Here is a 26,688-nt window from a genome sequence, read left to right as displayed (position 1 = left end):
TTTTATTTGACTGCACAGTGTGAAATGTTTTCCACAGTCACAGTAGTTTGCTTTTCCTTGATGATAACATGCAAAACAAAATGTCACTATTCCACTTAGAAATATATGTGTTGCTGTATGATGTGCTTCCATATGCCCTGTGAAAAGCATTGCTACTGTTATTGTTTTTTGACCCAAATGGTATCATTGCATATCACCAGGTTCCTTAGGATTTTTATTATGCAAAGCAGTGCTGTTATTACTGTTATCTGTGGGGATAGAATAAGGTGTATAGACATTGTATTTATATTTGTTTAGTAAGTTCAGTAAAGCCTCTACATGATGATTTAGGGCTAGTCACTACCATGTCATTCTGTGTTATTAACATGTGTCTCTATCTATCTCTCTTTTTTGTATTCAGTTGAACAGTACTGCATCAGTGTTACTTTTATGCCACACTAAAGTGCAACCAAAAAATGCAATAGCATTTATGACAATAAATAATCTTTTGTTCCATATGACAGTCTTTTGTTACCCTTTTGTTCTATTGCCACAATTAAGTTTCTTCTAAATTACTATAAATTCTGTTGGCATCCATTCCAGTGTATAGGTTATACATCTTCAAAAGGCAAGTTATTGGTCTAAAGTTTTTAGGACAGCTTGCAGGTTCACTCTTAAGTAGGAGCATCTTTTTTCCTGTTGTTAACCAAGTTGGCATCTATTCAGGGTGTGCATATAAATAGTTCTTACTCATAGCTAAATCTTCAAGTAAAGATGTTAATACTCTAAGCAAGAAGTTAGGTACTGCATCTGGGCTTGGGGGTTTTCAATTAAAGGAAAATTCCACCTTAGAACTCAAAAAAACATATTTATTTTCATTGTATCTTTGTTTTTGAGCTATTTTAATGCCTCAAAATCACTACAAGTGCTTCTTTTACAATTTTAATGTGTTTCTCTCAAAATGGCAGATGATGGGGCCTGCCTTGGCAACGTGATCTTACTTTCTAGCTTTCCTTTCTTCTTCCAAGAATACATTTCAAGTCCTCTTTATATGACTCATGCCAGACATAAGGAAGAGGTGCTGTTTTCTCATGCCATTATAATATAATGGCAGGACTGTGAAGCACTGTCATCTGAACACACCTTCTGTAAAAGAGCTGCTTCTCTGTTTACCTGAATGAGCCTCATTTATCTGTCTGCCAGATGTTGTTCTATGCTATACATAGCTGTTCGCTACTTGCAGCAAAAGAAAGCATATAAAAAAACAGTTTTTTGTAAGAGGAGTCTTTTGTAGTCCTAACAAACTTGATAAACCCTCCCCCATCCTCTCATTCTGAGGTTTGAAAAGTCACTGCAGTAAATAGTCCCTGCTGTGCATTTAAAAGTGACAAGTAGTAGGACTTTAAACTTAGTCTGTCTGCTACTTCCCAATGCCTTCAGTGGGAAGATTTGTCTCTCTCATGAATGATGCAGACTTAAAACGTGCTTTACTAGTTCCTCAATTATTTCTGTCATTGTTCCCCCTTCCTTTTTCTATTTCATTTTTATTTATACTTTGGTAACCAGGAAAGTGAACTGGTCCCAGGATCCTTTTCAGCCACAACATAAACTACCCTGGCAAAGATAATAACAATTATTAAATGCACTTGATAATACAAAAAAAAAAAAAAAAAAATACTGACAGAAAGACATTTACCAAGATTGCATGTGGAACACACAGCCAATGTGTGACAGTGACCAAGTAAATCATTGAGCAACATTTACTAGAATGTATACATCAATAATGCTTAGCTATACTATGTTGTTTATTATAAATAATTAATTGTATGCACACATATTGCATGCACATAGTGTGTGTGTGTGTGTGTGTGTGTGTGTGTGTGTGTGTGTGTGTATATATATATAAAGTACATGTGTACAAAAGCATGTGTGTGTGTGTGTGTGTACATTTAAACACAGTTAAGTACTTCTGGTTTCCTATTCTTAGTGTCCGTAATGCAAGGGCACATAGTAAATGTATGTTTGTTTGTCTATTTGGCTTTTCCCAGTTAGGGGTCGCCACAGCAGAACTCCGGTACGCTAATGATTGGCAGTACATTTTTATGGTGCCAAGTTGCCAGCCCAACACCCAACCTTCAGCAAAGGCATGCCCATTCACACATGTCTTTCGAATGCCACTCAACCACGGGGAGGACATGCAGACTCCATACAGAAGGCATTCCAGCCAAGAATCGAACAGGACAACCTCTTTCTCTAAGGCAACAATGCTACCGCTGCACCACCGCAGCTTACGGCACATAGTAAATGTATGTTAAAGTGAATTCAGCTGTATATTATGTTTGCTCTCTGGCAATGCAAGGACTGAGTCAAAGACAGTGGGAATCTCTTACAATGGATCTGCATGTACCAGATATGCATTCCCCTCTGGAAGGATGTCACACAAAGCATAAAAGACCTTTTTTTATGAACAGTATCAGTGCATCTAGTTGATAGGGTTGCCACCTGACTCTCTTTCTGCAGTCCTGGTGTGTGTGTGTGGAAGGGGGGCTTGAAAATGGTAAATGCATTTATACTTTACAAGAAAAAATATTTACTGACTTTTTTCTAAATGTCACAGAAATCTTTGCTACTACTCTTAAGTTATCTTAACACAAACTGTTAGGAATAACATTTAAAGCCTAGCTCAATACTGTGTTGCTGCTTATGTAAATTTGTTTGAAGAGCTGACAATTGTCTTTAAACCCCTGACTCATCTAATTGCTTTGTTTTGGTATGAAAGGGAGTGTTAAGTTCTCCTCCCCTCTGCAATAAAAACAGTGGAAACAATTCCACAGCTTTCTGTCTTTTTTATATCAGCTGCTGTGTTCCTGACATTAGCAGGATTAATTATCCATCTAAGATTTGACAGCAGTACCTGACAGGGTTAACTACAGATTTAACTGTGTCTATGATATGTCATGCAGATGAAGACAAATTTATCTGCAAAGTATGTGAAAAGTTGAGTTTAAAAAAAAAAGTAGGTGGGCTTTCCCTTCCTTTGACTCCAATGCAAGGAAATAAAAGTTTTAAAAACTACAAGCAGGTTTCTGGTACATACACAATGCCGGAACCATATTGTATGGAGAAAAGAAACCTAATGATTGGGTTAAACTGTATGACAGGGTGGAGTTTTCCTTTAAGAGCTTTTCTTAGTTTTGTTTCACTTTCTCTGGCTATCATTTCATCCCATTTCATATCCTGCACATGTGAACTTCTTTCCCCTTCTTTTACTTCTTCTATCAATTTAGCATCTTTGTTATGTTACACAGGATCTTCATATATATTTTTTCAAAATTTTTCTATTTCTTCTTTTTTTTGGTGGTATTTCACTTCATTTTGCCTTGTTTCCCAGCTGTCTATAAAACTTTTTTGGGTCATCAATAAATTGCTTAATTTGTACTTTTCCTTTATATTTATCTGCATATTTTCTAAGTTTTTTTCTGCCTGTGCTAATATCTTTAATATATTATTTGCAATAGTGTACAATAGACCTTGATCTGTTGTGATACTATGTATTGCTTTTATCATGTCTATCTTACTGATTATTTTTATTGCTCTATTCCCTCTTCTGTACTGTTCTAACAGTGACAATTGCTTTAATTGCTTTATAGTTTTCTCTATTCAATACTTCCATGATGGTGTTTGATTTTTCTCCTTCTTTCCTTTACTGCCCTGTGTTTTTGTGATAAAACTTTATCTGTCATTAATTTAGCTGCACAGTGTTGTTGTTGTTGTTGTTTGTCTTTCGGCTTTTCCCGGTTAGGGGTCGCCACAGCGAAACTCCGGTCCACTAATGATTGGCAGTAGAATTTTATGGTGCAGAGTTGCCAGCTCAACGCCCAACCTTCAACGAAGGCACGCCCATTCACACATGACTTTTGGAACGCCACTCGACCGTGGGGAGGACATGCAGATTCCACACAGAATGCACTCCTCACACTCCAGCCGAGAATCGAACGGGGGAACCTCTTGCTGTGAGGCAACAACAATACTGCTGCACCACCACGGATCTAATATATCCTATTTACTTGTGTTATATCACATGGATTTCTATGAACAGTCTTGATTACTGTGTTCATTTGTTTTATCAAACTTCTAACATTTAGGGTCTTATTAACTTTCTGTAGTCTATTTCTTTCGTTGATCTTAATATGCCTATCCATCTCCATTAAATCAAGCAACTCTTACCTAAGATAATTTTCTTCTAAACTAAGGACAAATTCTTTGTTCTCTATTTCATGTGAGCATTCTACAAAAAGTTCAAAACATTTTCCTGTGCCATATTCTCTTCAGCTTCATCCTGTATCATCTGTTGCTTTTTCATATGGGAACTAAGTGACCTATCACTGGACAACATTGACTGCATCAGAATTGCCGCAATTTTCTGTTCCTTTCTGTGATGTGCAACTATAACTAAACTTTTGAACTGCTTTCTTACTGAATGCTCCAAAGTATCTTCATATGGCAACTGTCAGATATTTCCTGGTTCACTGGCTTCTCCTTAATTTGGGGATTCATTATTCTATCATACTGTGATGTTATTAGAGTTAGATTTTCTACACTCAATCCTTCACTTGACGGGTAATCCAGAACTTCAGTTTCTATTTCTTTAACTTCTCCATCGCTAATCATCTTTTCTTCTTCCTCCCTTTGTTTTCTTATTTTTGTATTGTACAATTTTCCATATCCAGATGCCTTTGCTTGTATTTGTCTTCAAATATCTTTGGTGCTGCTCTTTTTGTATTGATTCGTTTTGCTTTCTCCTTTGCATAAATATTGTACCATATTAAATCTCTTCTTCTTTCCCATGTCCATATTTCTTTTTCAGATGTCTCCTGATCCTAGTGTTTCTCCTTACTCGGGGGACTCATTGTTACATCATGCTGTGATATAACCTTTGTTAAACTTTCTACATTAAATCCCTCACTTTGCAGGTATTTCATACATTCAGCTACTATTTTTTTTTTTACTTCTACTTTTCCAATCTTCTGTTCTACATTCCCCCTTCATGATCTTATTTTTTTATATTGTAAAATTTTCCATATCTGGGTGCCTTTGCATGCATTTCTCTTTGAATATCTTTGTGGTTGATTTTTTTTATATTAATTAATTTGGCTTTCTCCTTTGCATAAATATGCCACCGTATCATAACTTTTTTCTTTCCCATGTCCATATTTCTTATTTATACCTTTCAAAAATCTGTAGATTTTGTTCTTTATATTTTCATCCTTCCTCAGTTGCTTCTTTTTCTACTATAAGTGATGTCAAATGTAGATGTAATTTGTGATCTAGAGGCTAGTACATTAAAACACATAGGGTATGTAATTGGGATAAAGGGTGTGGTTTTGGTTGGAATAATGACATTTTCTTTAAATAATCTGTATTTTCATAAATAACATTAAGGCAGATGAAAGATATGCAAAGTAACAGTTATTGTTCAGTTAATGACTAATGCATACCTAACTAACTAAGTCAGACTTAATATAACTTATCATATATCGTCAGAATAAATAAAATACATGAGCATTATTTATTTTTTTTAATTTATCATTTGTTGACTGGTTTAATCTCATTAGGCTAGTAGTATCTTTTCATTGGAGACCTGAGTTGATATTTATACTACTCGGGAAAATGTTGCCAGGTCACCAGGGAACTTCCCCTACTTGCAACATACAAGAACATTATTGTTGGTGTGCATCCTACTTCCTGTTTCAGTTCCAGGTAGTTAGGCAGCTCAGAGAAACAAGAGGAAATATGGCGAGTGTGTGTGAAGACAATACAGTTGCAGAAATGTAGAAAGCAAATACGGAGACAGAGGAGCCTTCATGAGAAAGTCAGTTAAGTGAAATGGAAAAAGCAGAGAGGTTGTTTATATTGGAGAAGAAGGGAGAAATGAATAAGATGAAGGAGCAGGATGATGTTGTGGGAACGGGTCCAGATTCAGAATATGTATTCCAGGAGAAGATGTTTGAGGGAGATGGGGAGAGTCAGCAGGGATGTATTATTGAAACCTTCAATCTGGAGGGTTGTGGGATGTTTATCTACAAGAACTGATTAACCAGACAGTGAACAAGAGAGCAAAGTGGTGGCATCATGGGGTGCAACTATGGAGAAGATGCAAGAAGAAGAGGGTGCTGAGAACACAACAAAAAATAAATCATACACAGAGGCAGTCAAAGATGGAGAAAGAAGAAGTGAAGAGGTGAAAGAAGTGAAATTTGTTATAAGATTAACCAGCAAGAAAGAGAAAGGACGAAGTATGGAGCACTATAATTGTACCATTGGATTTTTCACCCAAGGAGGTAAGAGCTTTCATACTCATCAATAAAGTAATGTACTGTGATATATTTTTTGTGACAGGACAGTATATAGACAGGTTTTTAGAATGACATGAACAAAAAAAGTACTGTAATCCTTGGACTGTGTATGTAGTGTAGGCATTTCATAGAGAAACAATAAAAAGAGTTATGATACAATTTAGAATTGAAGTTGAAAAATTTGATTTAAAAGAATATTTAAAGACTATGTAAATATGTTATGGACACTACAAAATATATGATGAAAGAGGTTTATGGACTGGGGGATGGGAATGTGGCATTATTTTGAAAATGGAAAGTGATAATGTTGTATATATTCCTACTGTGATTAATGTGAACAGTAACAGAGGATTTGTAAAATACAGAGAGCAGCCAAAAACATGATTTCTTTGTGGAAAAATAATCATTTGATTGATGAATTTGATAAATGAAAATGTTTTATTTGTGACAAAATAGGTCATGAAGCAAAAATGCTATATGAAATGTAAAATATAGGGCAAAACTTAACATGCATGGATAGATTGTTAAGAACATTTAGAAATTACAGAAAAAAAAGGTATACAGGTTCCAATATATGATAAAAATATAGAAAACAAGTCTGCTCCTTGATTTTTTTAAAACTTTCATTAAGTAGCTACAGCTAGGAACTGTAATAGTGTGCATTACTATAATTGCATTTTATTTAATTACTAAATTGTAAACTGTCTTTTCATACTGAGACTTGTATTTTCTCTTTGTGGGTGTTCTTTCTATGCTTTTAAAGTGAGGTTTCTGTGTTCTGCTCAGGTGGCATAATCTTGATAGAGGCCTGTTGTCTAGGCTGGTAGTTTTGTTTGAGTTTCCTGTGTTTCTGGCAGCCATTTTCTGCTGATTGTCTTCATTATTATTGAGAGTAACAAGGCCTCCTGACCTTCTGTAGTATGAGTGATTGGGTAATAGCAGGGGCTGAGTAATAATTTGATCTTCCAACTCTCCCATTCTTACTGGTATATAAACCCTGTGTCTTATAAAGGTTGTGCTTGTATTGTTCAGGCTCTGGATTGCATTGCATAAGTGGAAATTCCTTAAGATTCCAAGAGCAGGATAAGTTATTTCTTACACTTATTTCATGAAACTGCACTTCTGAAATGCTTATAATTGTGCTATACAGTTGATCTACTACATTTTGCATTGTTATAAAGCTTTTTTTATTGTTTCATTGCATTTATGTACTGTTTTAACTGTATTTTTCATTGCTAGATACTGTTTCATTACTCTAATTGCATGTTTACAGGATTATTTAAGTGTAAACTGCTTTTTCATACGAAGAGTTGTATTTTCTGTTTGTGAGTGCTCTATCTGAGCTTTTCTGTGCATTTTTGATTTTTTTGAGATTTCTGTGTTCTAAAGGTAGGAACTGTAATAGTGTGCATTCCTATAATTGTCTGTTTATATTTAAAAGCATTCTCTAGTGTCTGCTCCTTGATCTCTTTAAAACTTTCATTTACTGGCTACAGCTAGGAACTGTAATATTGTGCATTACTATAATTGTATTTTTATTTAATTATTAAATTGTAAACTGCTTTTTCATACTGAGACTTGTATTTTCTCTTTGTGGGTGTTCTTTCTATGCTTTTAAAGTGAGGTTTCTGTGTTCTGCTCAGGTGGCATAATCTTGATAGAGTCCTGTTGTCTAGGCTGGTAGTTTTGTTTGAGTTTCCTGCATTTCTGGCAGCCATTTTCTGCTGATTGTCTTCATTATTATTGAGAGTAACAAGGCCTCCTGACCTTCTGTAGTATGAGTGATTGGGTAATAACAGGGGCTGAGTAATAATTTGATCTTCCAACTCTCCCATTCTTACTTGTATATAAACCCTGTGTCTTATAAAGGTTGTGCTTGTATTGCTCAGGCTCTGGATTGCATTGCATAAGTGGAAATTCCTTAAGACTCCAAGAGCAGGATAAGTTATTTATTGCACTTATTTCACTGAACTGCACTTCTGAAACACTTATAATTGTGCTATACAGTTGATCTGCTACATTTTGCACTGTTATAAAGCTTTTTTATTGTTTCACTGCATTTATGTACTGTTTTCTACTGTTTTAACTGTATTTTTCATTACTAGATACTGTTTCATTACTCTAATTGGATGTTTACTGAATTACTTAACTGTAAACTGCTTTTTCATACCGAGAGTTGTATTTTCTGTTTGTGAGTGCTCTATCCGAGCTTTTCTGTGCATTTTTGATTTTTTGAGGTTTCTGTATTCTAAAGCTAGGAACTGTAATAGTGTGCATTACCATAATTGTCTGTTTACAGTTAAAAGCATTCTCCAGAGTCTGCTCCTTGATCTGTTTAAAACTTTCATTTAGTGGCTACAGCTAGGAACTGTAATAGTGTGCATTACTATAATTGTATTTTTATTTAATTACTAAATTGTAAACTGCTTTTTCATACTGAGACTTGTATTTTCTCTTTGTTGGTGTTCTTTCTATGCTTTTAAAGTGAGGTTTCTGTGTTCTGCTCAGGTGGCATAATCTTGTTAGAGGCCTGTTGTCTAGGCTGGTAGTTTTGTTTGAGTTTCCTGTGTTTCTGGCAGCCATTTTCTGCTAATTGTCTTCATTATTATTGGGAGTAACAAGGCCTCCTGACCTTCTGTAGTACGAGTGATTGTGTAATAGCAGGGGCTGAGTAGTAATTTGATATTCCAACTCTTCCATTCTTACTGGTATATAAACTCTGTGTGTTATAAAGGTTGTGCTTGTATTGCTCAGGCTCTGGATTGCATTGCATAAGTGGAAATTCCTTAAGACTCCAAGAGCAGGATAAGTTATTTCTTACACTTATTTCACTGAACTGCACTTCTGAAACACTTATAATTGTGCTATACAGTTGATCTACTACATTTTGCATTGTTATAAAGCTTTTTCTATTGTTTAACTGCATTTATGTACTGTTTTAACTGTATTTTTCATTGCTAGATACTGTTTCATTACTCTAATTGCATGTTTAGTGAATTACTTAAGTGTAAACTGCTTTTTCATACTGAGAGTTGTATTTCCTGTTTGTGAGTGCTCTATCCGAGCTTTTCTGTGCATTTTTGATTTTTTTGAGATTTCTGTGTTCTAAAGCTAGGAACTGTAAGAGTGTGCATTCCTATAATTGACTGTTTATATTTAAAAGCATTCTCTAGAGTCTGCTCCTTGATCTCTTTAAAACTTTCATTTAGTGGCTACAGCTAGGAACTGTAATAGTGTGCATTACTATAATTGTATTTTTATTTAATTATTAAATTGTAAACTGCTTTTTCATACTGAGACTTGTATTTTCTCTTTGTGGGTGTTCTTTCTATGCTTTTAAAGTGAGGTTTCTGGGTTCTGCTCAGGTGGCATAATCTTGATAGAGGCCTGTTGTCTAGGCTGGTAGTTTTGTTTGAGTTTCCTGTGTTTCTGGCAGCCATTTTCTGCTAATTGTCTTCATTATTATTGGGAGTAACAAGGCCTCCTGACCTTCTGTAGTACGAGTGATTGTGTAATAGCAGGGGCTGAGTAGTAATTTGATATTCCAACTCTTCCATTCTTACTGGTATATAAACTCTGTGTGTTATAAAGGTTGTGCTTTTATTGCTCAGGCTCTGGATTGCATTGCATAAGTGGAAATTCCTTAAGACTCCAAGAGCAGGATAAGTTATTTCTTACACTTATTTCACTGAACTGCACTTCTGAAACACTTATAATTGTGCTATACAGTTGATCTACTACATTTTGCACTGTTATAAAGCTTTTTTTATTGTTTCACTGCATTTATGTACTGTTTTCTATTGTTTTAACTGTATTTTTCATTACTAGATACTGTTTCATTACTCTAATTGCATGTTTACTGAATTACTTAACTGTAAACTGCTTTTTCATACTGAGAGTTGTATTTTCTGTTTGTGAGTGCTCTATCCAAGCTTGTCTGTGCATTTTTGATTTTTTGAGGTTTCTGTGTTCTAAAGCTAGGAACTGTAATAGTGTGCATTACCATAATTGTCTGTTTACAGTTAAAAGCATTCTCCAGAGTCTGCTCCTTGATCTGTTTAAAACTTTCATTTAGTGGCTACAGCTAGAACTGTAATAGTGTGCATTACTATAATTGTATTTTTATTTAATTACTAAATTGTAAACTGCTTTTTCATACTGAGACTTGTATTTTCTCTTTGTGGGTGTTCTTTCTATGCTTTAAAGTGAGGTTTCTGTGTTCTGCTCAGGTGGCATAATCTTGATAGAGGCCTGTTGTCTAGGCTGGTAGTTTTGTTTGAGTTTCCTGTGTTTCTGGCACACATTTTCTGCTGATTGTCTTCATTATTATTGAGAGTAACAAGGCCTCCTGACCTTCTGTAGTACGAGTGATTGGGTATTAGCAGGGGCTGAGTAGTAATTTGATATTCCAACTTTCCCATTCTTACTGGTATATAAATCCTGTGTCTTATAAAGGTTGTGCTTGTATTGCTCAGGCTCTTGATTGCATTGCATAAGTGGAAATTCCTTAAGATTCCAAGAGCAGGATAAGTTATTTCTTACACTTATTTCATTGAACTGCACTTCTGAAACGCTTATAATTGTGCTATATAGTTTATCTACTACATTTTGCATTGTTATAAAGCTTTTCTTATTGTTTCACTGCATTTATGTACTGCTTTATACTGTTTTAACTGTATTTTTCATTGCTAGATACTGTTTCATTACTCTAATTGCATGTTTACTGAATTACTTAACTGTAAACTGCTTTTTCATACTGAGTGTTGTATTTTCTGTTTGTGAGTGCTGTATCCGAGCTTTTCTGTACTTTTTTGATTTTTTGAGGTTTCTGTTTTCTAACGCTAGGAACTGTAATAGTGTGCATTACTATAATTGTCTGTTTACAGTTAAAAGCATTCTCTACAGTCTGCTCCTTGATCTGTTTAAAACTTTAATATAGTGGCTACAGCTAGGAACTGTAACTTTTCCCACCAGCCCTCCCTAGTGTTGTGTGTTCTTATACTTGGTGGCTTTGCAGTTGCCCGCCCATACTGTACATTTGATCTGTGACACTCCTCCCAGTCTAGTGTCATTAGTTCACTCAATCTAATAGAGAACATTTGTGAAGACCAACCCACTCAGATTCTTATAGGTTTATAGGTTCATAGGTTGGTACTAGGCTATTAGCCCTAGTGCCTATACAAGCCTAGCCATAACAATTCCCTGGCTTTTTCTTCCCACTTTATTTACTTCTCTGGACCCCTGTCTAGCAGGGCAACTGGCATGATCCCCGGGGTGAATTTCCTTTCTCCCATCCAATTGTCAAGGTTCCTTTTGAAGAGGGCCAAATGAGGCACTCTGCTTGACATGTATGGGCAATCTATTCTGGAGTCTGCGGAGTCTCTGGGTCAGAAACCTATCCCTCCACCATGTTTTGTTTATTGAGATGACAAGGTTTAGATCCCTGGAGCGTGTGACACTGAGGGATTGGGATTTCTTTAAGTGTAGCATGTCCAACAGCTCTGGGTTTGACATGGCCTTGTATGTTAAGCAGAGATCGCCTCTGAGTAGACGATATGTGACAGAGTATAGCTTGAGTTTTTTTAAGGTGGTCAGCATAAGGCATCTGCTTTAGGCCTGTGATTCTTTTAGTGAGTTATTTCTGTGGTCTTTCCAGTTGTTGCAGATGTCTTAAGAGGTACATACCAAACGGGGCGTTGTATTCTATAATGGGTCTAATGAGGGATGAGTACAGTGGGACAATCACCTCCTTTTTTCTGGATGAAAAGCCCTTAGTGATGAGATGTGCCACATAGAAGGATTTCCTGACTGTTGTGGCAATGTGGTTATCGAAGGTGAGACCACGTCCACCTGTGTCCCTAAGTCTCTTATCACACTTTCGGTGTTTAGTGTACTGCCACCTATATGGTAATTCATGGGTACATGTTTTTTCCCAAAGGGGATAACTATACATTTCTTGGCATTGAGCTTCAGCCCATTGCTCTGGAACCAAGTATCTGTTTCTGTAAGGCCCTTTTGTAGAGTATCCACATCATTTGGGGATTCAATAATAGCTCCCAGTTTGCAGTCATCTGCAAACTTTGTTAGCCAGAGTCCCTTAGTTTTGGCCTGTACTTCAGAAAAGTAGATGCCAAACAAGAGCTATCCCAGGACTGAACCATGAGGTACTCCACTTGTCACTTGTCTGGAGCTGGATTTGGAGTCGGCTACTTTTACAGTGTGGGTTCTATCAGTAAGCCAGTTAGCAACCCATTGGGTGACATAGGGATTAATGCCCAGCTTAGTAAGTTTATCTATGATTCCAGAGTGGGGGATGGTGTCAAAGGCCTTGGCAAGGTCTAAATAGGCTGTGTGGACCTCCTTACCCATGTCCATGGCTCTGGAGACTGATTTGAAGAAGTCAGTCAGGTTTAGGAGACAAGATCGGATCTTCATGAACCCAAACTGGGTGGTGTCCAGTGTTTGAAGGTTGCCAATGTCTTTGTTTATAAGTTCCATGATAATAGACTCCATGGCCTTGCAGACTGATCAGACTGATGGGATGGTAGTTTCTGGGATCCAAGGTGGAGCCCCCCTTGTGGAGTCGGATAACTGTAGCTCTGCGCCACTCAGTGGGCACGAAACCTGAGGTGAGGCTATGATTAAACATGAGAGTTAGGTGAGGTGCCAGTTCATATTGTAGTTCATGTAGTACACAGCCCGGGATGTCATCTGGTCCCATGGATGCTGTATTCGTAGCTTTGGAGAGTGTATTTTCTACCTGTGTGGCCGTTATTACCAGAATTTGGCAATCGTCCGGTATTGAGATGAGCCATTTAGGGGGTGAGAGGGGGGTGAAGTTGGCAGTGAATCGATCTGCCAGGATATTGGCAATATCCTTGGGATCAGTATATTTAATGCCATTCTGTTTTAGCTCAGAGCAGATCTGAGATTGCCATTTAGATTCTTGACATAGTTATAGAATGCCTTGTAGTTGTCTTTGGAATTATTGGCAATTTTATTTTCGTAACTAGCTTTAGAGGATTTTATGAGGGATCTCAGTTTCTTACTGAGGCTGGTAAGGGAGTTTGTTGCATCCTGGGATTTTCCTTTTTTCTGCAACAGTTTCTTCCTTTTGTTGTAAAGTTTGCTTATGGCAGGGGACCACCAGATTGGCTTCCTTTTTTTTGGATGAGAGCATCTTGGTTCTATTTGGGATGGCACAATTTATGCATGAGTGGATGTGCTCATACAGTGCCTTAGTGTAGGATTCAGCAGTTGAACTTTCAGTTCCCATCTGCATGGGTGTCATGAAGTTTGTCACTTCTGACTTGAGTAGCATGAAGTTGGCTTTGGAGAAGTTTTTTTTATGGAGGTTTCCTTAATGGGAGGTGGGGATGGGATGTGGATGTTAAGGGTGATTAGCTTATGGTCAGACCTGACTAACGAGGGGGTGACCATAGGTGTGGAGCATCGATTTCCCATGTTGTTAATGACCAGGTCTAGGATATTGGAGCCCTTGGTGGGACTATGGATTAGGTGATCCAGGGCGTTACCATTGAATTAACTTCTGTTCCAGATTTCTCCATTTCCACTTTTACTGGAAAAAAAATTCTAAGCTTGCTTCCCCCCTTTCCTGTGGCAGGTCTTGTCCAGATATGGATTTGTTGTGTTCAGGACTGTTTGTGAGCTCCCACCCCCCCCCCCCACACTTAACTGGGGTTAAACTATTCCTGGCGCCATAAAGTCTGTTCTTCAAAATTTCCCTTGCAACTAGCCAGCTTTTTAGTTTTAGCACTCAAATCTGTTTCTTTGAGCTCAGCACTTGTTCAGAACTCATTTTAAGCACTAAATAAGTTATAAATTACTACAGCACTCAACTTTCCTCACTTGTCTAGAGGAAAACAGTTTTTAGTACTTAATAAATAAGCACCTATTCAGGCATGTCTAAAGGTCAGCTCCCAGTGTTTTCTCCTGTCTACCTGATGAATCTGGGCGTCTTGGGACAATGCAGCAATTGCCTCATGTACACAGACAACCCTCTCCTCCTACCACCCAACACTATGACCAGTGAGAGATGCACTTATATAGCCAAACTGGAAGCAAAGCTCTTCACCAAAGACTGGCCTAGACAGTCAAGAGGAGAAGGTAAACACTTGCACCGCACCACACTCATCACATAGTCCTTCAAAACCTACACCACCAAAACACACACACAGAAGCACAAAACACACACCTACATTTGCAGAGACTCTCAGTACAATTCTGCCTAAACAACAGAGACCTCCAAAGCAGAAATGCAAGCATCCTCCACCCCCCAACACAACCTAAATGACACATAACCCACGTACTCAGTGTGCCACTCAACTACAGCCCATAAGGCATAACGTACCCAACACTCTAGTCATAGGTGACTCTATAGTCAGGCACACTGATGTTCCACTCACCAGGCAAAACAAGGAAAAAGTTACTGTCAGCTGCCTGTCAGGTGCCAGGATCTGCCACATAATGCATGCACACAGGTCACTCCACAACAAGTACAAATATGACTCTGTCATTGTCCATGTTGGTGTGAATGTCCTGAGACGTACCTCCCTGGACTACATGAAAAGAGACATGGAGGAGCTCTCCGATCTTGTAGCCCAGGCAAGTATTACCCTAGCCCTGAGTAGCATCCTGCCATCACCAAGAATGATACCACAGTACAAGGACAAAATGATTGACTTTAATAATTGGTCTGCAAGGCTATGGAATATATCATCATGAACTCATAAACAAAGACATTGGAGATCTCCAAACTCTGGACCCCACACAGTATGTGTTTGTAAAAGCAGATCATGCCTCCCAAACCTGATAGACTTCTTTGAAGTAGTCACCAAAGCCATAGATGAGGGTAAGGTGGTTCACTTTTTGGCTAGATTTGTATAGGCCCTAGGGCCAATAGCCTAGTACCTACCTATGAACCTATGAAAAGGAGCACAAAAACAGGTTAGTATACAGGAAAGAAATAAAGATATAATAATGGAGGGAAAACATGGAGAAAGAGAAGGGGAAGAAGAATTGCTTGATATGAGTGAGGAGGAATATGTAAATTGGCATGGCTAAAAGAGAGGAAAAGAAAATGTAAAAGCGTAGCTGTTAAAGAGGTAAAAAGGTAAAAGGATGAATGAGGAATAATACTAATTTCATTTCAAGTCTGAAGATATTAGCATTAAATGTTAATAGTATGAAAAATATTAAAGAATAGGGATGTGCTTTAATTGATATGCACATAATTATATATGAAGATACTAGAATCTTGATAGAAGAGGAAAATTTACAAACTCATGTTTTATGGGGGATATCATATGGAATATGGGAAAAAGATACATGCACAAGAATAGGTATATTACTCAAAGAAAACATTGCAGTCTTGGACTGTACAATAGTTGAATTTGAAAGAATAATGGTAATAGATGTAAAATGGAAAACAAATGTTTATAGAATTATTGAATTATATGCATATGTTACAAAGTTAAAATAATATATGAGATAATGAAAATTGGAAAGTTATACATATGAAATAACAAACATTGGCCTTACAAAAAAAGTGAAATTAAAACCAAAATTGACTACTTCTTAGTATAGGACAGTTTAATAATTCTGCAAAAAGGGATAAACAAGATTTTCAGATCATGCAGCTATATGGATAGAGGTACATGAGAAAGAAGGATACATAAGATTAGGCAAAGGTGTCAAGAGGCTTAATGAAATATACTTAAATAAAGATGGTAGGAAAGAGATAAATAAATGATGGAAGAACCATATAAGCATGAGAACATTTTATGAAAACTGGACAAGTTGGTGGATAAGTTCTAAGGAAAAATATAAAAATGCTTTTGGAGTGGTCAAATTGAAAAGAAAAGGATAGAAAAATTAAAATATAAACAATTTAGCCAAGAAGTGTTCAAGGAAATAATGAAGGCTAACAGAGTTCTTTTGGAGAAATAAAAGAAATATATTACATAAATCAGGAGAAGATTAGGAGATTACTATATAATGAAAATATTGTTTCAAAAGAAGAAAGGAAGATGTAGCACCTTACCTGAATAAATTAGTAAAATAGAATAAAAGAATAATAAGAGAATTAAAGAATAATGACGGAGAAAAAATAATCATGCAAGATGGAATATTTGAGGTGATTAAAAAGCATATACAGAACAGACTTTTATTTGTGTTTTTTAATATATGTCTTTTTATATATGCGTGGAGAGTTTGTATTTGATGCTATGAATATGTGACTGTGGCTTTTAGAATGGAAACGGTTTTATGATGATGTGATCGATTAATTGATTAGAAGGTGCATTATGTTATTATTTAAGTGTGATTAGAGTTCCAGTAGTTGTAAAAGTCTGATGAAGCATTGTAAAATGTGAAAGCGCTTACTTTGGTTACTGCAGTTAATAAATTGTGTTCCTGGTGTATTTCGTGCTGTGGCAAGCCTCATTCTGTTTGTTTTTGACTGATGCTTTGAATATTGCTCACAGTTTTTTTAACTATCTTTTATTGATCTTGAGACAATATATAAATACAATATATATGCAATTATTATGTAAACTTATATCCATTACAATTATATCTTCCTTGAATTTTTCTGTTTCCTCATCTCACCAAATATCATTAATCCTCACCTTGGCACCACTGTTTTCTTGTCACAATGCTATTAAAATCTGAAGTTTAATATCTGAAACTTATTCACCTTAAAAGGATATTTCACCCTCTTAAAAGCATGTTTCACTTTAGGTTATAGTATACACTTATAGCATCTTAGCTATACATTTGCTCTATGCCATACTACTGCACATTTATTATTACTCCAAAAATGAATGGATGCATCCTACTAAAACTGAAAAGAAAATGTCACTTTATCTGTTTTAAACATATTCACTTATCCACAAAAAATCGAGTCTGATCCAGTGATTAAATTATCCAACAAATGAAACCAACACATCTCTATTCAGACAAAGGACAGCTAATTGTTCCAAAAAGACTAATTTCTCAGTTAAGTGGTTTTGTCTCTCAAAACTTTATCAAAACTCTAGTGAAGCCTTGACAGATAAAACTGCTAACCTGAGAAATTAATGCCTTTTGAAATAATTAGTTAATTTTCCTTCATGTGGTGATATTTTTATTTCATACTTACTAATCCCTTTTTTCGGTTATGCACATATTTATACAAATTATATTTTTAGCCCTTTGTTGATGTACTTCAAGTTTACTTTTCCCTTACCTGCAAACTTCATATATTGATGCTCTTTTATAGCAGCTGGCTTGTTTTTTGATATAGGCAATCTCGTCTGACATATTGCCTTGATTATACATAACCGCATCCGACATATTGCCTTTATATATTAAAATGCTGCAACACCTCCCTGTCCCCCCATGTCACTTACCTTCCTTAAATTATAAAAGGACCCTCCGTTAATATTCCAAAATGGGCACACTGATTGGTCAGTGTGCCCATTGTAAATCAGACTTATACTAATGGAAAAAGGTCCAGTCGCCCGGACTTTTTCCATTAGTATGTCTTTTTTTTGTGTGTGTTGGACAGCAACGGAGAAAGGAAGAGCTCTGTTGCTGTTATCGTGCTATGTTAAATGAGTTTAACATAGCGAGATAGCTTTAAAAAAAGCAACGGAGATCTTCCTTTCTCCATTGCTTTTTTTAAAGCTATTTCACTATGTTAAACTCCTTTTAACATAGTGACACACCTTTTGAAAAACATCAGAGATCTTCCTTTCTCCGTTGCTTCCACACACAGCTCTGATGTATTGCGTAACCATACGTATGTGGAGTACATCAGGACTGCCGCAGAATACTGGACAGCTGTGGAAGGGCAGCAAGGAGGCATTACACAGTGCCATTTTTTTAAGAAAAGTGAGTATTTATTTCTTAAATAATGTCATTGTATAATAGCAATAACCCACTTCTGGGTGTGAAGGACTTCCAGTGACTGTCTTGCATGACAGGGTAATTTGCCACTGTTACAGGAGTTGAAATTACCGCTGGCCTATTTTATATATATTGCTCAGCTTTTGGGTCTTGCTCTCCTTTTGGTTGGCGTACTGTGAGCTTTGCAGTGGAATTTTTGCTGGAACAGGATTTGATTTGCATTTACTGGATTTGACTCTTTTTTTTCAGTCTCTTCAGAGATCAAGGAAGTCTGCTTTAATTACCTAAATTATTTAACATCTGAGATGACTTTTTTGAGAGCATTCTGTTAAATGGACACAGCTTAGTTTGGCAGTGTTTGGGTGCCATCTTGGAACATTGATTATCTAGTAAGGGTAATATGTTGCTGCTCTGGAATTTCAAATTACTTTTGGCTTAGTAGCAAGTTGCATTCTGATTGGCTGTTTCACTTTGCTGTTTTTTCATGTATTGTGTTGGTTTAGGCACCTTGGCAAACCATACTGTGCAGCTGTTGGTGACACTGCACAGCAGCTGGTTAGTGATTTTCAACAGTCACTCTTAAAGTCACTGAACAAACTTAATCTGTGTTTGACCACTGATGAATGTGCTTTTTGAGCATATTAGAGTAACCGTGTTGCTAAAAGTTGTGCATGATGGCATCTGTTACCTGTTTTTGCTCTTATATTGCACTTTTAATTTGTTTGCATTCTACTGTATGTTTGAATTGTCTGAACTGTCTTTTGCCACATTTTACTGTATATTGCACTAGTTCAGCTGTAGCATAACCCAGTTCCAGGTTTGCTGTTTCTGGGTCTGGTTTGTAACTTCTGATTAATAAATTCAAGTCATCTTTGTTGGAGAAGGCCCTTCTGCACCCTTGTGGGAGAAGAGTGCTGTCTGGGTCCCATCTAATCGAGGGTGATTGGACTAGAGCTCATACAGAGTATCCTTATTGGCTAATTTGAGTTAAAATGATTATTTCATGTTTTATTTAAGCCCTGTGTTTGTGCTTGTTTGCACGTAGTGCACCATTGTGTTCTGCTGAGTACCGGCAATTACCATTGGTGGTTATAGATGCAAACATTTTGTTTGTTAAATTTTCCCTTAACACTTTACTAAAGAGGTTTGATGTGGCCCTGCTCTACTGTCAGGTGGAACACTAAGCCTAGCCTCAGGGGTACCGACACACCTCTCACCCACTATCCATTCTTAAGTGCGACCTCTTTTCCTGACCATATACATTTACCTAATACTATGGATGGACAATTTCCCACAGTTTCTCTAGCCGGTTTCATTGAGATGGGCATCCTGAGGTGGTTTAACAACTGCCTCATGTTCACCGACAACCCTCTACTCCTAATCCACTCAAACGCAACATGCAAGAGATGCAACTAAATTAAGACCCATGCTCTCTCACACACCAGTCAGTATATATGACAATGAATGGGTTGTCATCATGTACATCTCACCTCCTACTCCACCCATACTCACTTCACACATACCTACATATGCACAGGTGGTTTGGGCACTTTTTCCATCTCTTTCAACTTCCTGGTCCAAAAGCCTGCATTTGCGCTTCTCCCACCTTTCCTATAACTAGTCTAGTCCAGATACAGATTTGCTGTATCCAGGACTGTATGAAAGCTTCTGAGCCCCCCAAGCCTGTCTGTGTTGGAGAGAAGCCTTCTAGCTTATCAGTTGGAGTGGTAAGCACTGGGTAGCCTATCTACCACAAGAGGAGTGGTTACTGGCCCAGAATGTGAAGTTTATTAGCTTTTTGGGCAGTTTTTTCCCATCTCTTTCAACTTCTGGTTTAAAACCCCACATTTGCACTTGTTTCCCACCTTTCCTGTAACTAGTCTAGTCCAGATACAGATTTGCTGTATCCAGGACTGTTTGTAGCTTCTGAGCGGTGCCAATGTCTGGTCTTCAATTTTTCCCTTAGACCTGCTAATTCTCTCCTCTCCTGCACTTTTACTAGCTTATCAGTCTAGCACTTTACCAAACTTCCTGTAGCAATTATTGTAGCACACAAAAGTGTTACCAGCACTAAACGTTCTAAAAGGAAACAGCTCCAGTACTTATTATTAATACCCACCCATCCAGGCATGTCTAAAGGTCAGTTCCCTGTGCTTTCTCCTACTAACCTGGTGAACACGGGCATCCTGAGGCAATGTAGCAACTGCCTCATGTACATTGACAACCCACTCCTCTTACCCCCCGGCACTCAGACTTCCGAGAGATTTACTTATATATCCAAATTAGAAGCCACGCACTCTCCAGCCAAGACTGGAATATCTGGTCAAGAGGAGTAGGTCAACACTTGTACCGCACCACATGGAACACATAGCCCTCCAGAACACACACCAGCACTGCCTTCACATAAAAACACAAACCACATATCCACCTTTGCAGAGGCTCTCAATAAAAATCTACCCAAACAGCAGAGGCCTCCAAGGCAGAAACGCAGTTGACCACCACAACACAACACTAATCATGAGACACATAACTCTCCTACACAGTGTGCCACTAAACCAAAGCCCCTAAGGCAGAACAGCTTGCCCAACACACTACTCATAGGTGACTTGATAGTGAGACACACTGATGTCCCATCTACTAGGTTGAATAAGGAGAAAGTAACAGTCAGCTGCCTGTCAGGTGCCAGGACCCACCAAATAATGCATGCACTCAGGTCCCTCAACAACAGGTACCAATATGACTCTGGAATTGTACATGTGGGTGTGAATGACCTGTGACTTACCTCCATGGACTACATAAAAAAAGACATGGAGGAGCTCTCGTATTATGTAGCACAGCCTGGTATGACCCTAGCATTGAGCAGCATCTTACCATCACCAAGAATTATACCACAGTACAAGAAGAAAATTATCAGTTTCAACAATTAGCTAAGTTTCTGGTGTCATTCTAAGGGGATCCAGTATCTGTCTGCCTGGGATGACATGATTAACAGACCTTGATGCTTTGCCAGAGATGGCCTGCATCTTTCACCCCTGGGCTTCCAGATACTGGCCAAGGCTCTTGCCACCCCTATAGTGCCTTTTTAGGCGGTGTTCCAAAGTCTAAATTACCCACCGTAACAGCTACAAACAAATGCAATCTGAGGGTCATGCTGTTCAATGCTAGAAGTCTAAATCTGAAAATGCACTCATTCGAAGCACTCCTTAAAATGGAGAACTTCAACATTTGTGCTATAACAGAGACCTGGTTCAAAGCAGCAGAAAGCACCCCTGCACTACCAGGCTATAACTCATTCCACACCTTTTGGACCCAGAACTTGGATCGAAGCTTCAAAGGAGGTGGTGTTTCCATATTCACAAAGGATGCGCACACCTCCAGACTGTTAGCCCAACATATCACATCAGAGATACTTCAGGTGCAGCTAACATTGGGTAAGACAGTGATTCAAGTTGTAGCCTGCTACAGGTCCCCAACAATGTCCCAAGACTCACACTCCATGTTCCTAAGCACATTGGAGAATATTAGGGTCCAACCTAACACTATCATACTGGGCAACTTCAACTACTCTACATTAACTGGGAAAACTACTCATGTACCAATACACTTGCCCAACGTTTCCTGGAATTCATTAACTCAAATGCCCTGGACCAGCTCATTCTTATTCCCAACACAGGTAGCAAGATTCTTGACCTGGTCTTTACTAACAAGGGCGACTGTTGCTCTACACCAGTAGATAACTGTTCCATGGTTAGATCTGACCGTAAACTAATCATCCTGAAAATCCACATCCCTCCACCCCTCACCCCACCCCCCCGCAAAGGTAACCACCATTAAAAATGTCTCCAAAGCTAACTTTGGGCTCCTAAAAACAGAGGTGGCTAACGTCATGACATCCATGCAAATGGAGAATAGTTGCATGACTGCCTAATCATACACCAATGCACTATACAAACACGTACACAAATGCATTGATCTCGCCATACCCAGTAGAACCAAGATGCTCTCCTCCAAAAAAAGGAAGCCGATCTGGTGGTCCCCTGCCATAAACAAACTCTACAACAGAAGGAGGAAACTGATGTGGAATAAGGTGAAGTTCCAAGACTGGAAAAATTCCCTTATCAGTCTCAGCAAAAAGTTGAGATCCCACATCAACTCCTCTAAAGCTAGCTATGAAAAGAGAACTGCAGCAGATAGTAAAGACAACCACAAGGCCTTCTATAGTTATGTAAAGACTCTCCATGGCAATACCCAGATTTTCTCTGAGCTACTGCACAATGGTAGCTCCTATACCGAGCCAACAGATATTGTCAATATACTGGCTGACAGATTCAGTGCCAACTTTACCCCCCCCCAAAAGGACCAATCACAATACCAGTAGATTGCCAAGCACCCAATTTTACTGCTGCACAGGTTAAAACAGCACTGTCCAAGGCCAAGAATACAGCTTCCATGGGACCTGACAATATCCTTGGCTGTGTTCTACATGAACTACAGAGTGAACTGGCACCTCACCTGTGTGCCCTGTTCAATCACAGCCTCACCTCAGGCTTTGTCTTTACCAAATGGTGCACTGCTACAGTCATCCCTCTCCACAAAGGAGGAGTGACTACAGACCCTGGGAACTATCACCCCATTAGCCTGACAAGTCTGATATGCAAAACTATGGAACGCATCATCATGGACCTAATAAACAAGGATATAGGGAATCTCCAAACTCTGGATACCACACAGTTTAGTTTTATGAAGGGAATATCATGCCTGCTTAACTGGTCGACTTCTTTGAGTCAGTCACCAGATATGTGGATGAAGACAAGGTAGTTCATACAGCCTACTTTGATCTGGCCAAGGCATTTGATACCATTCCCCATTCAGGAATCATAGAAAAACTCACTAAGCTAGGCATCAACCCCTATATCACTAGGTGGGTTGCAAACTGGCTCACAGATAGATCCCACAGTGTGAAAGTAGTGGACTCCAGGTCAGACTGTCGACCAGTCACAAGTGGAGTCCCACAGGGTTTGGTTCTGGGTCCTCTCCTGTTTGGTATCTACTTCTCTGAAGTCCAGGCCAACACAAAGGGTCTCTGGCTGACAAAGTTCGCAGACGATTGCAAGTTGGGAGCTATTAAAAACTCCCCAAGTAATGTTGAAATCCTACAGAAAGGCCTCACTGATAACAATGACTGGTGTCAGAACCATGGTCTTAATCTCAATGCCAAAAAAATGTGTCATCATCCCCTTTGGGAAAGACCTGGTTTCCATGAATTACCACATCGATGGCAGTCCACTGAACACAGAAGGAGATAAGAGATCTGGGAACACAGGTTGACAGCAGCTTCTTTTGACTGCCACATTGCTACTTTGGTCAGAAAGTCCTTCTATGTGGCACATCTCATTACTAAGGGTTTTGCATTCAGGAAGAAAGAGGCCATTGTCTCCCTCTGCTCTTCCCTCCTTAGGCCAATCACTGAGTACAATGCCCCATTTGGCATGTACCTCACTAGACACCTGCAACAGCTGGAGAGGCTGCAAAAGTACCTCACAAAGAGGATCCTAGGCCTTAAACACTTGTCCTATATGGACAGACTCAAAAAACTCCAACTATTCTCTGTCTCATATCGCCTACTTAGAGGCAATCTCTGCTTGACATACAAAGCCATGTCTGATCCAGCTCTGTTAGAAATGCTACATCTAAAGAAATCCCAATCCCTCTGCACCACATGCTCCAGTGACCTCAAACTCATTACCATAATCAACAGAATGTACTGGAGGGACAGGTTCATAACCCAGAGACTGCTCTTGCTATGGAATAGACTTCCCATACATGTCAAACAGAGCACCTCACTGGCCCTCTTCAAGAGAAACCTTGATGAGTGGATGGGAAATAGAAAATTCACCTTGGGGATCACTCTAGTGGGTCTACTCGACAGAGGCACTGGGAACTAAGGTCGGGTGGCACGATGTCAGGGCAATCCTACAGTCCAGGTTTGTAAAGGCTCCAGGGCCATTAGCCTAGTACACAACTATGAACCTATGAACCAGAAACATACCTAAACACCGGAGACCACTCAAACACAAACACAAGCACATTACACATAATACTTCCTCTGCAGCACACAATACACATAATAGCTCATGCACCAGTGTCTCACTTGTCAAGCCCTTAAGACAAAAGCCAAAGCCAAACATATTAGTCATAGTTGATTCCATTATGAGTCACACAGATGTCCCTCTCACCAGTCTGGATAAGGAAAAAGTCCCGGTCAGCTGACTGTCAGGTTCCAGGATCTACCATATCACACATGCACTCAAGTCTCTCAACAAAAGTACTGTTATGATTCCATCATAGTCCATGTTGTTGTGAATGACTTGAGACATACCTCTCTGGACTATATGAAGAGAGACACGACTGAGTTCTCAGACTATGTGTCTCAGGCAGGTATGTCCCTAGCCTTAAGCAGTATTTTACCTTTACCTGGAATAATGCTTCAATACAAACAGAAAATGATTGACCTCAATAATTGGCTTAGTTTCTGGTGTCATTCTAAGGGGATCCAGTATCTGTCAGCCTGGGAAGACATGATTGACAGACCTCGATGCTTTGTCAGAGATGGTCTTCATCTGTTACCCCCTGGGATTTCAGATACTGGCAAAGGCTCTTGCTACCCCCATTGTGCCTTTTTAGGTAGTGTCTCAAGTACAAAATTCCAAGTGTAAAAACTCCATCTAAAAACAACCTCAAGGTTATGCTGCTAAATGCTAGGAGTTTTAACATGAAACTGCACTCATTGGAAGCAGTCCTCAGCTTGGAAGACGCAGACATTTGTGCAGTTACGGAGACCTGGTTTAAGGCTGTGGAGAACACCCCAGCCATACCAGGTTACACCTCCTTCCACACGTTCAGACTGCAAACTGAAGGTGTGAAAACTAAAGGAGGCAGTGTATCAATATTCATTAAAGATAAATACACCTCCAGATTGGTTAAACAATATGATTCCCTGCAGATACTTCAGGTGCAATTAACTGTTGGTAGAACACCTGTTCAAGTCATTGCCAGCTACAGGACTACCTCTATGAATCAGGACACCCACTCTGCCTATTTGGATCTACTTGAGTCTAGCAAGATGTGTCTGAACACCACGGTTTTGGATTACTTTAACTACCCATCCATTGACTGAGAAAATTACTCGTTGTCAAACTGATTTGCCAAAAGGTTCCTCAGCTTTGTTAACTCCAGTGCCCTAGACCAGCTGGCTGACACTCCCACAAGGGGTGCCAACATCCTGGATCTGGTGTTTACCAATATGGGGGACCACTGTAGCACCCCCACTGTGAGGTCTTCCCTGGTGAGATCTGACAACAAATCAGTCTTATTTGAAGTAACTAACACCTGACCCCCCCCCCCTAGCAGCAACTAACCTAAAACCTTCTCCAAGGCAGATTATAGCCTCTTATGGGATTGTATGAATAGCTTCACTGCACCTCCCCTCTCAGATGGAACTGGCAACTTTGCCAAGTTCTACACAAATAATTTATAGAAACACCTGTATAACTGCATTGACTCAGCCATACCTGATAGGAATAAAACAAGCTCCTCAAGGAAGAGCAAACCTATCTGATGGAGAACTGCCATTAACAGGCTTTACAATAAGAGGAAGAAATTGCTGTCTAAGAGGAAGAGAGAGTAAGCCCACAACTGGAAACACTCCCTCCTCAGCTTAAACAAGCAAATAAGACTTTTTGTGAAGTCCTCCAAAGCAAACTACAAATCCAAATTATCTTCCTCAACTAAGGAGAACCACGTTCTTTAGTTACATCTGTAACCTAAAAGGAAAGGCCCAGATTTGTGCTGAACTGGTAGTTAATAATATCACATATACTGAGGACATTCCTAACTTGTTAGCTAACAGGTTCTGTGAAAACTTCACTCCCCATGGCCCCACCACAAGTACCCCATGACATCCCTACCACCTGTCCCCTTCCTTGTATTTCTAAAGAGCAGGCCATAAATGCCCTCTCTAAGGCCATAAATGTAGCATCTATGGGACATGACAACATCCCAGGCTGTGTCCTACATGGACTCCAACAAGAATTAGCAACACTTTGGGTACTCTTTCAATCATAGCCTAAGCACTGGCTTCATCCCAGCTGAATGGAAAATGGTCACTGTTATCCTCTTACACAAAGGTGGTGCTTCCACTGACCCCGGGAACTATAGACCCATTAGCCTGGCTAGCCTTATCTACAAGGCCATGGAGCAAATCATCATGGATCTTATCAACAAAGATATATAATCTCCCTTGACCCTACTCAGTTTAGATTTGTTAAAGGGAGCTCATGCCTTTTAAACCTGGTGGATTTCTTCGAGACAGTCACCAAGACCCGGGACGAGGGGAAATCTGTACATACAGCCTACCTAGATTTAGCTAAGGCTTTTGATACTA

The sequence above is a fragment of the Protopterus annectens genome, chromosome 5.part0 (genome assembly GCF_019279795.1).
Source record: "Protopterus annectens isolate FY-2018-M chromosome 5.part0, PAN1.0, whole genome shotgun sequence".
Classification (NCBI taxonomy): domain Eukaryota; kingdom Metazoa; phylum Chordata; order Ceratodontiformes; family Protopteridae; genus Protopterus; species Protopterus annectens.
Note: the sequence above shows the minus strand (reverse complement) of the source record.